Below are 12,085 nucleotides of genomic sequence, written 5' to 3' on the forward strand. Positions count from 1 at the left end.
TTACTATCACTTTACAATGACTTGGTAAGGCCACACTTGGAATACTGCATCCAGTTTTGGTCACCACGATGTAAAAAAGATGCTGAGACTCTAGAAAGAGTACAGAGAAGAGCAACAAAGATGATTAGGGGACTGGAGGCTAAAGCATATAAGGAACGGCTGCTGGAATTGGGTATGTCTAGTTTAATGAAGAGAAGGATGAGGGGGGACATGATAGCAGTCTTCCAATATCTCAGGGGCTGCCCCAAAGAAGAGGGAGTCAAGCTATTCCCCAAAGCACCTGAAGGCAGGACAAGAAGCAACGGATGGAAACTAACCAAGGAGAGAAGCAACCTAGAACTAAGGAGAAATTTCCTGACAGTGAGAACAATTAACCAGTGGAACAACCTGCCTCCAGAAGCGGTGAATGCTCCAACACTGGAGGTTTTTAAGAAGAGACTGGACAGCCATTTGTCCAAAATGGTATAGGGTTTCCTGCCTGAGCAGGGGGTTGGACTAGATGACCTCCAAGGTCCCTTCCAACTTTATCATTATTATTATTATTATTATTATTATTATTATTATTATTATTATTATTATTATTATTATTATTATTATTATTATTATTAATCAGGTGGTTCAGCCTTTCCCAAACAGCTACATCTTCAGATGCGTTGAGACAACAACTCCCAGAATTCCAAAACTCCCTCGGGAATTCTGGGAAATGTCGTTCCAGCTCATTTAAAAGCCATGAGGAAATGATAAAATTGCAGGGTGCTCCTAATTTCCTGTCATGCTGCCTGGTTCTTAACTCCAAGTATGATGGCCAGTTAAAGTTAAATTACTGGCCTCCCAAAATATTATGCAAGCTTGTGGTTTGCTGATAATTAACGTGTACTGTTCGTGCCTCTGGCATGACAGATGTTAAGCCTTGAAGTGGGGGCTACCTTGTGACTTTAAAATGTAATTTTGGCATCAGCTCTAGAGCCACCAAGTCCATCATTTTGTTGCTTTGTCGTTGTCTTCTCAGTTGTGTCTGCCAAGAACATGGTTTTAAAAAAACCAAACAAAGTGATCGCTGGAACGCAAGCTAAATAATGGCACACTAATGGCCATCCCAGTTGGGAGATCCGTGTTAAAGGAGTAGAAGAAGAGTGGTAACTATCATTCCTAGTGATTAGGAAGCGTCCTCTTATCAACTAGTCCAGGGATAGGCAACTTTGGCTCTTTTATGACTCGTGGACTTCAACTCCCAGAATTCCTGAGCCAGCCATGCTGAGGAGAAAGGGAGAGGTTTCCAAGCTGAGTCATGCCGGCTCAGGAATTCTGGGAGTTGAAGTCCACCAGTCATAAAAGAGCCAAGATTGCCTACCCCTGTGCTAGCCAGAAGGGATAAAGAGACAGGCCTTGACCAGGCAGACTTCCAAATTCAAAGTAGAAAGAGAGGTTGACAACATCTAGATCTTTCTTCTGTGGAGATGTGTACAGATAGTCCTTGAGTTACGACCACAATTGGGCCCAAAATTTCTGTTGTTAACGGAGACATTTGCTAAGTGAGGTTTGCCCCATTTTACAACCTTTCTTTCCACGGTTGTTAAATGAATCGCTGTAAGTTGTTAAGTTAGTGACACGGTTGTTAAGTGAATCTGGCTTCCCCCATTGACTTGTGTTCACATGACCCCAGGGACAACCGTCATAAATAGGAATCAGTTGCCAAGTGTCTGAATTTTGATCATGTGACCGTGGGGATGCCGTAACGGTCGTAAATGTGAAAAACGGTCCTAAGCCACTTTTTCCAGTGCCGTTGTAGCTTTGAACGGTCACTAAACGAACTGTTGTAAGTCGAGGACTGCCTGTAATTCCCTTTCTCCGAGGAGCTGGAGATCCTGCGCGGAGTGTTTCATCCCTCATAGCAGTCTGTGAGATGGGTTATAATGCGAGGCAGAGCTGAAAATTCACAGGTCACCTTAATATCTTTGTGGGAATTACGGCATCCTTGGTTCAAGCCACAGATCATCAGATTCCTTTTAGCTTGTGGGGCGGGGGGGGGACATTCTGAAACGTCAGCCTATATATATATATGCTGTAGTGGTCACCCTTATAAAATAATCGCCAAGGGTGGAGAACGGCTCATAAGAGAGCCATCATGCAGATGGATTTATCTGAATTCCCTTCTCCTGTGACTAGAGGCTCTGCTCTATACGCAACTTGCCGCGTTTCCTTTTTTACACGGATCATACTAATGTTAATAATATTATTTATTATTATTTAACAGAATAACTGAGTTGGAAGGGACCTTGGGGGTCCTCTAGTCCAAGCCCCTGCTGAAACAGGAAAGCCTATATACCATTACCATTTAATAAATACAAACTCATGTTGAAAGGAACGTTACCCAGGGCCTATGCGTGCCCTTGAGTGTTATGCTGATTATTCCAGATTGAAGCCTGGAATTTGCTCTATGCCCCATGAGAATCCACCTATTATGTTAGTTAAACATGGATGTTCTAAAATTCTTTTTCTTTCTTTCTTTCTTTCTTTCTTTCTTTCTTTCTTTCTTTCTTTCTTTCGCTTTCTTTCTTTTCTTCCTTCCTTCCTACCTCTCTCCTTCCCTTTCTCTCTTTCTTTCTTTCTTTCTTTCTTTCTCTCTTTTTGTTTTTTTCTTTCTTTTCTTTCTTTTCATTTTCTTTCTCTTTTTCTTCCTTTTTCTCTTTTCGTTTTCTTTCTTCTTTCTTTCTCTTCTCTTTCTTTCTTTCTTTTCTTCCTTCCTTCCCACCTCTCTCTCCCTCCCTCCCTCTCTTTCTCTCTCTCTCTCTTTCTTTCTTTCTTTCTTTTCGTTTTCTTTCTTTCTTTTTCTTCCTTTCTTTTTCTTTCTTTATCTTTCTTTCTCTTTCTCTCGCTTTCTTTCTTTTCTTCCTTCCTTCCTCCCTCCCTCCTTTTCTTTTTCTTTCTTTCTTTCTTTCTCTTTTTTCTCTTTCTTTCTCTTTCTTTCTCTCTTTTTGTTTTTTTTCTTTTTCTTTCTTTTCGTTTTCTTTCTCTTTTTCTTCCTTTTTCTCTCTTTTCGTTTTCTTTCTTCTTTCTTTCTCTTCTCTTTCTTTCTTTTCTTCCTTCCTTCCTACCTCTCTCTCTCCCTCCCTCCCTCCCTCTCTTTCTTTCTTTTTTTCTTTCTTTTTCTTTCTTTTTCTTTCTCTCTTTCTCTTTTCATTCTCTTTTTTCTTTCTTTCTTTATTTCTTTCTTCCTTCCTTCCTTCCTACCTCTCCCTCCCTCCCTCCTTTTCTTTCTTTCTTTCTTTCTCTTGCTCTCATTCTTTTCGTTTTCCTTCCTTTCCTTCCTTTCACTTCCTGTAGTTACTGAATTATTATTTTTTTAGGTGGAATAGACTAGAATCCTTCCTCCCCCCTCCCTCTTACGTTTCATGCAATAACTGTCAGGGCGATCAAACATGTTATTTCTGAACTCTTGGTTCACCAAGGTCTCTTGCAAGTAGCTTGTTTACTCTGGGTAAACTGTTTTAGCAAGACAGCAGGGATGGTGGGACAGACAGCTGAAGTCAGGGGAAAAAGGGTCCATGATTACACCTTTTCCTTCAAAACAGAGCAACCAGGTTGGGGAAGGGGGGGTCGCAGAAGGAGCACTGAAAAAGATAAGATTCCCTTTGCTTATGCTTTTTCTCTCTGTGACTTGTACCCCAGCTCTGCTCTGCCCTGTGTTTACCAGACAGCAAATATCTTCTGTTTTTGGCTTAAAGTGAGTGTTTCCATTGCTCAGAATGCTGGTCGGCTATTTTTAAAGAACACAGGGTTTATTTCTCTCAATTTCTTTCAATTTATACGACCGCTCATCTCAAAATCCTGACTCTGCCAGTGAATGAGAGTTAAAATCATCGTAAGCAACCACACCATAATAAAATACCTAACTGGCAGCTGAGATTAAAATCCCCGGAGCGTCAAAAGCACCTTGCCCTAGAAATCCATTTTTGAATAAACGAATTCTTTGGTAGGAAATGTCTTTTCCTTCGCTACTTCTTGTTCAGGTTTTCACATTTATCTTTTTTTTTTTAATGAGGTACTTCTCCTTTACTTGTCTTTTTCCCCAGTTTTAGCAGCACCTGGAAACCTTGAGAAATGTTTAATTTTAGCGGACTGCCCTAGAAATGCAGGTGTTATTGGGTGACTTAAGATTTGTGAGGGCCTATTTCAAATCTGAAAGTCCTAATCAAAGTGTTGCAATCAACCAGCCGAGAAAGTAAGCATACAGAAATCAACCCCTTAACTATCAACTCTTCTTATCTCTTGGGCATATAGTTCATCTATTGTAATGTCTCTGGTTGGGCAGTATTAATTAACTATAAATAAAGCAGACTTTTGTTTTGGTTTTGAGCTTCCTCGTTGCGCAATGCTGCGATATGGCTGGTTAGAGTTTTTGGCTTTGCCCAACTGCAGTTTATTCAGAATAAGAAAAGAAAAAAAACAATCCCTGTGTTTTAAAAGCGCTTAGTACAAATTGTTCTGGCTTTGGATGGTGTTTCAATCTGATAGCTTTTATTTGTGAAGCTTTAAGCGTACTCTTTCCCATCATCCCAGCAGGTGTATGGAACCTGTTTCAAACTGGGGTTTTGAACTTGAAAGGCAGGATGTTGGCAAGCCATCATCATGCTCAAGAAAAGAGAAGCAGTTAGGTCTAGTGCAGGGGCAGGCAACCTTGGCCCTTTTATGACTCGTGGACTTCAACTCCCAGAATTCCTGAGCCAGCATGGCTCAGCATGGAAACCTCTCCCTTTCCCCTCAGCATGGCTGGCTCAGGAATTCTGGGAGTTGAAGTCCATGAAAGAGCCAAGGTTGCCTGCCCCCGGCCTAGTGATTAAGGCACCAGGTTAGAAGCCAGGAGAATGGGACTTCTAATTCTGTGTTAGGCATCAAAGCTGCCTCGATGTCTTTGGACCAATCACTAGGAGACGATGTGTTCTAGTCCCGCCTTGAAAGGCGTGAAAGCCAATAGTAAGTTACCACTCCCTGGTTCTGGAAAGTTCTTTGACCTCTCATCCTAGATCACATCTGAAATCTTGCCTGTGGAGATTCTCAGTCATCCAGATCAGGGTTGTCTCAAAGGTGCTTTTTCAAAAGGCAACTGGACTTTCTTCGTTTTTCCTTGAAGACGCTTCGCTTCTCATCCAAGAAGCTTCTTCAGTTCTTGGATGAACTTCTTGGATGAGAAGCGAAAGGTCTTCAAGGGAAAACAAAGGAAGTCCAGTTGCCTTTTGTAAAAAGCACCTTTGGGACATCTGAACGTCTGAAGATATTACCTAGCTGGGTAATGAAACGTCTGCAAGAAAACCCAAGCTCAGAGAGTACCAAGAACCCCACAGTTCAACTCTGAGCTACAAATAATAATAATAATAATAATAATAATAATAATAATAATAATAATAATAATAATAATAATAATAATAATAGTAATAATAGTAATAGTAATAATAGTAATAATAGTAATAATAATAGTAATAATAAAGTTGGAAGGGACCTTGGAGGTCATCTAGTCCAACCTCCTGCTCAGGCAGGAAACCTTATACCATTTGTCTTCTCCAAAGCACCTGAAAGCAGGACAAGAAGCAACGGATGGAAACTAATCATGGAGAGAACTAACCTAAAAATTTCCTGAAGCAAGAACAATTAATCAGTGGAATGCCTTATCTCCAGAAGTTCTGGCTGCTCCAACACTGGAAGTGTTTAAGAAGAGATTGGGCAACCGTTTCTTTGAAATGGGTATAGGGTTTCCTGCCTGAGCAGGAGGTTGGTCTAGATTCTAGAAGACCTCCGAGGTCCCTTCCAACTCTGAAGGCACGCTGGCTGAGGAATTCTGAGAGTTGAAGTCCACCAGTCATAAAAGGGCCAAGTTTGAAGCCCCCTTGATTTGTGGACTTCAACTCTCAGAATTCCTCAGCCAGCGTGCCTGGCTGAGGAATTCTGGGAGTTGAAGTCCACAAGTCATAAAAGGGCCAAGTTTGAAGACCCCTGTCTTAAATCTAACAAACAAAATGGAGGCTGGCTGAGGAATTCTGGGAGTTGAAGTCCACAAGTCATAAAAGGGCCAAGTTCGAAGACCCCCTGCCCTAAGGTGTTAGCCAATTCTTATGTTACAAACCTACAAATGTAGGCTAAGCAACACCATCTACAAAAGAACAGTTCCTAAAGTCAAGAGGATGATCACAGCTGCACAACTAGAAGACCATCGTGTGATTGTGACCAACATTTTTGGCTGTTTTGACCCCATCCCTGGAAGACACCTTGGTGTTAACCCCTCTCTCTTCCAACTTGTATCTTGATTGTGACATGCCATTGTTCTCCAGTCTGTAATAAACCAAATTACAAACTACAAATTATTGAAACTTGGTCATTAGTTCCCCTGTCTGCTGCTTTGCTGTCAAGAAGCTTAAACCAATCTCTTCCTTTCCGTAATTTACTCCATCTCTGCATTCTGAGCAAGTTATGAAATTAATAAGTTTATAATATTCATTGAATGCTTCAAGCATCTATTGAGGTAAATAGAGCATTACTAATAAACAGTGTTGTTGGTTGAATCTGAATGTCTGCAGAGCACAATTGTTAACAATATCTCTGTTATTTGATATATATGTCTGTGAGTTAAATCAGATGAAGGAGCATCCAGAGGGGAAGGAAATACAGTTTGTTGATCTGTATGACTCACAATACTCTATTAAAATCATTCCTAATTTCATTTCAGAACAATACGAGAGTTTTGTTTTCAATTTAATGACCTTTCTCTCCTCTTCCTTCTCTCCTTTTTCTTTTTTTTTCTTTCTTTCTTTTTTGCAGAACGGCTGGGAGAGGAAAAATATTGAAAATCTCTGCTTGAGATTCGTAAGTGCTCCACATCGTATGAGAAAGAGACTTCCTGACAAAAAAAAAGGACACATTTCCTAGGTGGGATGCCAAGAAACATGGTGTCAGACTTCTCAGGGATGGGCTATGAAATTCCTTCTGAGGTCCAGTTTGGAAACTTTGAAAAAACACATCATCTTGAGAGTGGGAAAAGTTGCCCAGGTCGAAAATACCCATCTTTGGTAAGTGTCTGGAGATACAAGAATCTTGTGTTGTATTGTATTGTATTGTATTGTATTGTATTGTATTGTATTGTATTGTATTGTATTGTATTGTATTATTATATTATTGTATTGTATTATATTATATTATATTATATTATATTATATTATATTATATTATATTATATTATATTATATTATATTATATTATATTATATTATTATATTATATTATATTATATTATATTATATTATATTATATTATATTATTATATTATATTATATTATATTATATTATATTATATTATTATATTATATTATATTATATTATATTATATTATATTATATTATATTATATTATATTATATTATATTATATTATATTATATTATATTATATTATAATACAATATAATACAATACAATACAATATAATATAATATAATATAATATAATATATATTATACAGCTAGAATGTGTAGTTTTGGGTTGCAGTCTTGAACAAGGAATGACACCTTGTTGGTAATTTATCTTATTGGTGGCCTGCTTTGAAAAATTGTATTTTGTTATTTATTAGATTTTTTTTTTAATCCACTTTTACACCTGGGCACCTGTTAAGTAACTCAAGGCAGTATACATACACAATATCCTTCCTTCTCTTATTTTCCCATAACAACGCTCCTCTGAATGAGTTGACTGAGAGAGTGGCCCAGTCAGTTTTCATGCCGAAGGTGGAACTAGAACTCAGAGTCTCTTGGTGATTGGCCCAAGGACAGCTGGGTGGCTTTGGGCCAATCACCAGGAGACCGTGAGTTCTGTTCCCACCTTAACCATGAAAGTTGGCTGGGTGACTGGCCCAATCATGAGGAGACAGTGACTTCTAGCGCTGCCTTAGGCATGAAAGCCAGTTGTGTGACTTGAAGATGGTCCCTCTCTCTCAGCCCAGCTTACCTCATAGGGTTGTTGTTATGGGGTAAATAGGAGGAGGAAGGAGTATTATTTATAAAGATAAAGGTAGGATACAAATGAGTGAGTGAGTGAGTGATGATGATGATGATGATGATGATGATGATGATGATGATGATAATAATAATAATAATAATAATAATAATAATAATAATAATAATAATAATAATAATAATAAAAAAAAAAAAAAGTTGGAAGGGATCTTGGAGGTCATCTAGTCCAACTCCCTGCTCAGGCAGGAAGCCCTATACCATTTCGGACAAATGGCTATCCAGTCTCTTCTTATGCTCCAACTTCCAGTGTTGGAGCATTCACCGCTTCTGGTGGCAGGTTGTTCCACTGGTTAATTGTTCTAACTGTCAGGAAGTTTCTCCTTAGTTCTAGGTTGCTTCTCTCTTTGATTAGTTTCCATCCGTTGCTTCTTGTCCTGCCCTCAGGCGCTTTGGAGAATAGCTTGACTCCCTCTTCTTTGGGGCAGCCCTGAGATATTGGAACACTGAATGAATGAATGAATGAATGAATGAATGAACGAACGAACGAACGAACGAACGAATGAACGAGTCTTTTCCCAATCTCAAGGCCACCTGATCAAGTTTTCCAAACGATGGGAAAAGTCCTCCTTCTTAGGAGCAGCGAGATAGCTCAAAAGGAAAGAACACTCCACTCCTTGAACTACAGGAAGAGTGTGCAACAGCCTCGGAACCCCATTTTCTGCCCCCCAAAACTTTGGATGCATTCTCAAAGCCCATCTAAATGTTGACGCTGAACTGCAATTCACTCATCGGACTAAAGGATCAAACCGTTGCAACATGAGCCATAATGCAAAAAGCAGCACAACCTGTCCCTAGCAAAGATGACGTGGCTGGAGCATCTTTGTCATAATGTCAGATTCCACAAGGTGGAAAGGGCCTTCTACGAGAGGAATTCCGGAGGCACAGAAGCCATCCTTGTGATTCAATGTGGGGAGAAGCTGGGTTCCCAGGAGGAGTAAGAGGCAACTCAGCCCAGATATCATGTGTGTGTGAGAGAGCGGGTGAAGACAGCTCCTCCCTACTAGTTCCCAGAGTACAGGGAGTCCTTGACTTAACAACCACAACTGAGCCCAAAGTTTCTTGCTAAGGGAGACAGTTGCTAAATGAGTTTGCCCCCATTTTATGACCTCTCTTGCCACGGTGGTTAAGTGAATTCTTGCAATTGTTAAGTTATTAACACGATTGTTAAGTGTGAATCTGGCTCCCCTGGTCAGAACTTCGCAAAAGGTCATCCGCATGACCCCGGGACACTGTAACCGTCATAAATATGAGTCTGTTGCCAAACGTCTGAATTTTAATCGTATGACCGTGAGGAGGCTGCAACAGTTGTAAGAGTGACAAATGGTCATAAGTCACTTTTTTTCAGTGCCGTTGTAATTTCAAATGGACGCTAACGAACCGTTTTAAGTTGAAGGACGGCCTGTATACGCTTGATGTAGATAATAAGTTGCTTCAGTTTGGCAAGAGTCTGTCTGTAGGTGTGAAACAATAAGGATCTCAACTTGTTATTGTTGGTTTGGGGGCTGTAGGCCCCGGAGCATCTGAGCAAAAAATGTTTTGACGTCAAAGCGGAGCTGATTCTCTGTCTGTGCATTTAATTATTAGCTTAGCCGCATCTTCATGCCTGTTTCATCCTGAAGTGTGTGCCCAGAAGGGTGAGGATATTGCTTTGAGCCACGCAAATTGCTCCATTCTTATATCATCCGGCTTCCTTACTCGCTCGGTGGTGCCTAATTTACTCTTCGGCTTTTGTTGTTTCGGATGACTGCGTTAATTGACATAAGGAGGGCTGAGTGATGCTTCTGCTTGTCTAATAAGCATGTGAGCGCAGAACACCCAAGCTGGCTGTGGATGCTTTGGGCTGCAGACAGACGGGGGGAAGTGTTGGGTGATCAAGAACAAGCACGTCATTTTGTTCTCCGTGCTACAAGCCAGATTTCAAAGCTGAACAGTCTGATCGGCAGCAATCCAGGGGGGCATCACTGTTTCCCCATGGTTATTTTCCCCTGATCATTTCTCCTCCACATTTTGCCTGGAGAGAGTAAATAGTGTGGAGCTTCTTGCCCATTCATCTGGAAAACGGGGGGTTCTAGACCAGTGGTTCTCAACCTTTTTAATGCCGCGACCCCAACCGGTCGTAAGTCGAGGACTAAACCAGTCGTAAGTCGAGGACTAAACCAGTCGTAAGTCGAGGACTAAACCAGTCGTAAGTCGAGGACTAAACCGGTCATAAGTCGAGGACTACCCAACCGGTCGTAAGTCGAGGACTTTCCCTGCCCGGGAGCGCCGCGCATGAGTGGTTCCGCCCCCTGCGCCGGCCGAGGCGTAGCTGGCAAGCGGCAGAGACGGAGCAGGCCGACCACCAGCTGGCCCAGCCCAAGGGAGGTAAGGCACCCACCGGAAAAGGGGGAAAAAATGGCGGACAAAAAAAATGGCAGACAAAAAAATGGCAGACAGCCTTGCTTGGCGACCCCCGTGAAATGGTCGATCGACCCCAAATGGGGTCCCGACCCACAGGTTGAGAACCACTGTTCTAGACTAAGGGTATTGTCCCCTTCCTTTATAAAACGGGTGGTTTTTGCCCTCTGAGCATCGTCTGCTTTCTTCTGTAAAACAAGCGTCATTTAGATTTTTGGGATCTGACCCTTGGATATCATAAACAGGTGTGTCTGTGGGCAATCTGTTCCTGCTCCTTCGTTCAAAATAAGGCTGGTTCTAGGCTGAGGGTAATGTCCCCATTCCTCTATAAAATGGGTGGTTCTAGGCTGTGAACATCATCTGCGTTCTTCTCTAAAACAAGCGTCATTTAGACTTTCTGCGTCTGCTCCTTCCATCTTGTAAACAGGTCTGGTTCTGGGCAGTCTGTACTTGCCCCTTCATCCAAAATAGGGGTGGTTCTAGGTTCAGGATGTCTCCATTTCTCTATAGAACGGGTGGTTCTAGGTTGTGAGCGTCGTCTGCAACTCTTCTGAAAAACAAATGTCATTTAGACTCTATAGATCTGCCCCTTCGTCCAAAATAGAGGTGGTTCTAGGTTCAGGATGTCCCCATTTCTCTATAAAATGGGTGGTTCTAGGTTGTGAGCGTCGTCTGCAACTCTTCTGAAAAACAAATGTCATTTAGACTCTATAGATCTGCCCCTTCGTCCAAAATAGGAGTGGTTCTGGGCTGCCACTCTCTCAAATGGGTGGTTCTAGGTCATCCTTGTTCTTCTGCCAAACAGGTGGTTCTAAGCTGTCTTCATCTGCCTCTTCTTCTTGCAACCTTCTTAAAATTGCTTTCAAGTCTTTGGCTTGGTCTCTGTTGGGATGTGTTACTTATTTCTGGGTGCTTTGTCTCAAATCCCTACAGCCAAATGAAAACTGCCTCCTGCCAAGACAAAAAAGCTGGTTCACCCAGTCTTGTAATTCTATAATTAAGTTGCTCTTTTTCAATGTTGTGTTTGGGCAAATTGAGTTAAGGGCTTTATTTGTGTGAGTTTTAAGGCAGGGTGGAAACAATATACCGTAATTGTGCACAGCACTTAGCAAGGTGCTGTGGTGTACTGTTTCAGCAGCAATTAAGTCATTTCTGGTGATAAATTGTCCCAGCAATTTGACTGAGACAGGTGAGAGAAGTTGCCTTCTGCCCCCCCCCATCTCAAAAAAAAATATATAGTACAAATTCAAATGTATTGCAGTTTCCTTTCAGTAGCAGCCAATGGAATATCTCTAATATGGGGTCAAACTGTTTTTTCAAAGTCCCGACACCTTCCCCATATGTGCTCTTCTGATTTCAAAATGTTTAGAATGCCCATGATGGTGGGAAATTTCTGGGAACTGATGTTTTGGAGACTAGCTAGTTTGGGAAAAACCAGGAGAGAAGCAATCTAGAACTAAGGAGAAACTTCCTGACAGTGAGAACAATTAACCAGTGGAACAACCTGCCTCCAGAAGCGGTGAATGCTCCAACACTGGAAGTTTTTAAGAAGAGACTGGACAGCCATTTGTCCGAAATGGTATAGGGTTTCCTGCCTGAGCAGGGGGTTGGACTAGATGACCTTCAAGGTCCCTT

At 41.3% G+C, this 12,085-nt stretch overlaps 1 pseudogene; it reads left to right on the forward strand.

Annotated features, from left to right (window-relative positions):
- The first annotated feature begins 6,843 nt into the window (after positions 1 to 6,843).
- Positions 6,844 to 12,085, forward strand: part of LOC107300209 — a 12,764-nt pseudogene continuing 7,522 nt past the window's right edge.

Source organism: Protobothrops mucrosquamatus, unplaced genomic scaffold (genome assembly GCF_001527695.2).
Source record: "Protobothrops mucrosquamatus isolate PMUCROS unplaced genomic scaffold, P.Mucros_1.0 scaffold6379, whole genome shotgun sequence".
Taxonomy (NCBI): domain Eukaryota; kingdom Metazoa; phylum Chordata; class Lepidosauria; order Squamata; family Viperidae; genus Protobothrops; species Protobothrops mucrosquamatus.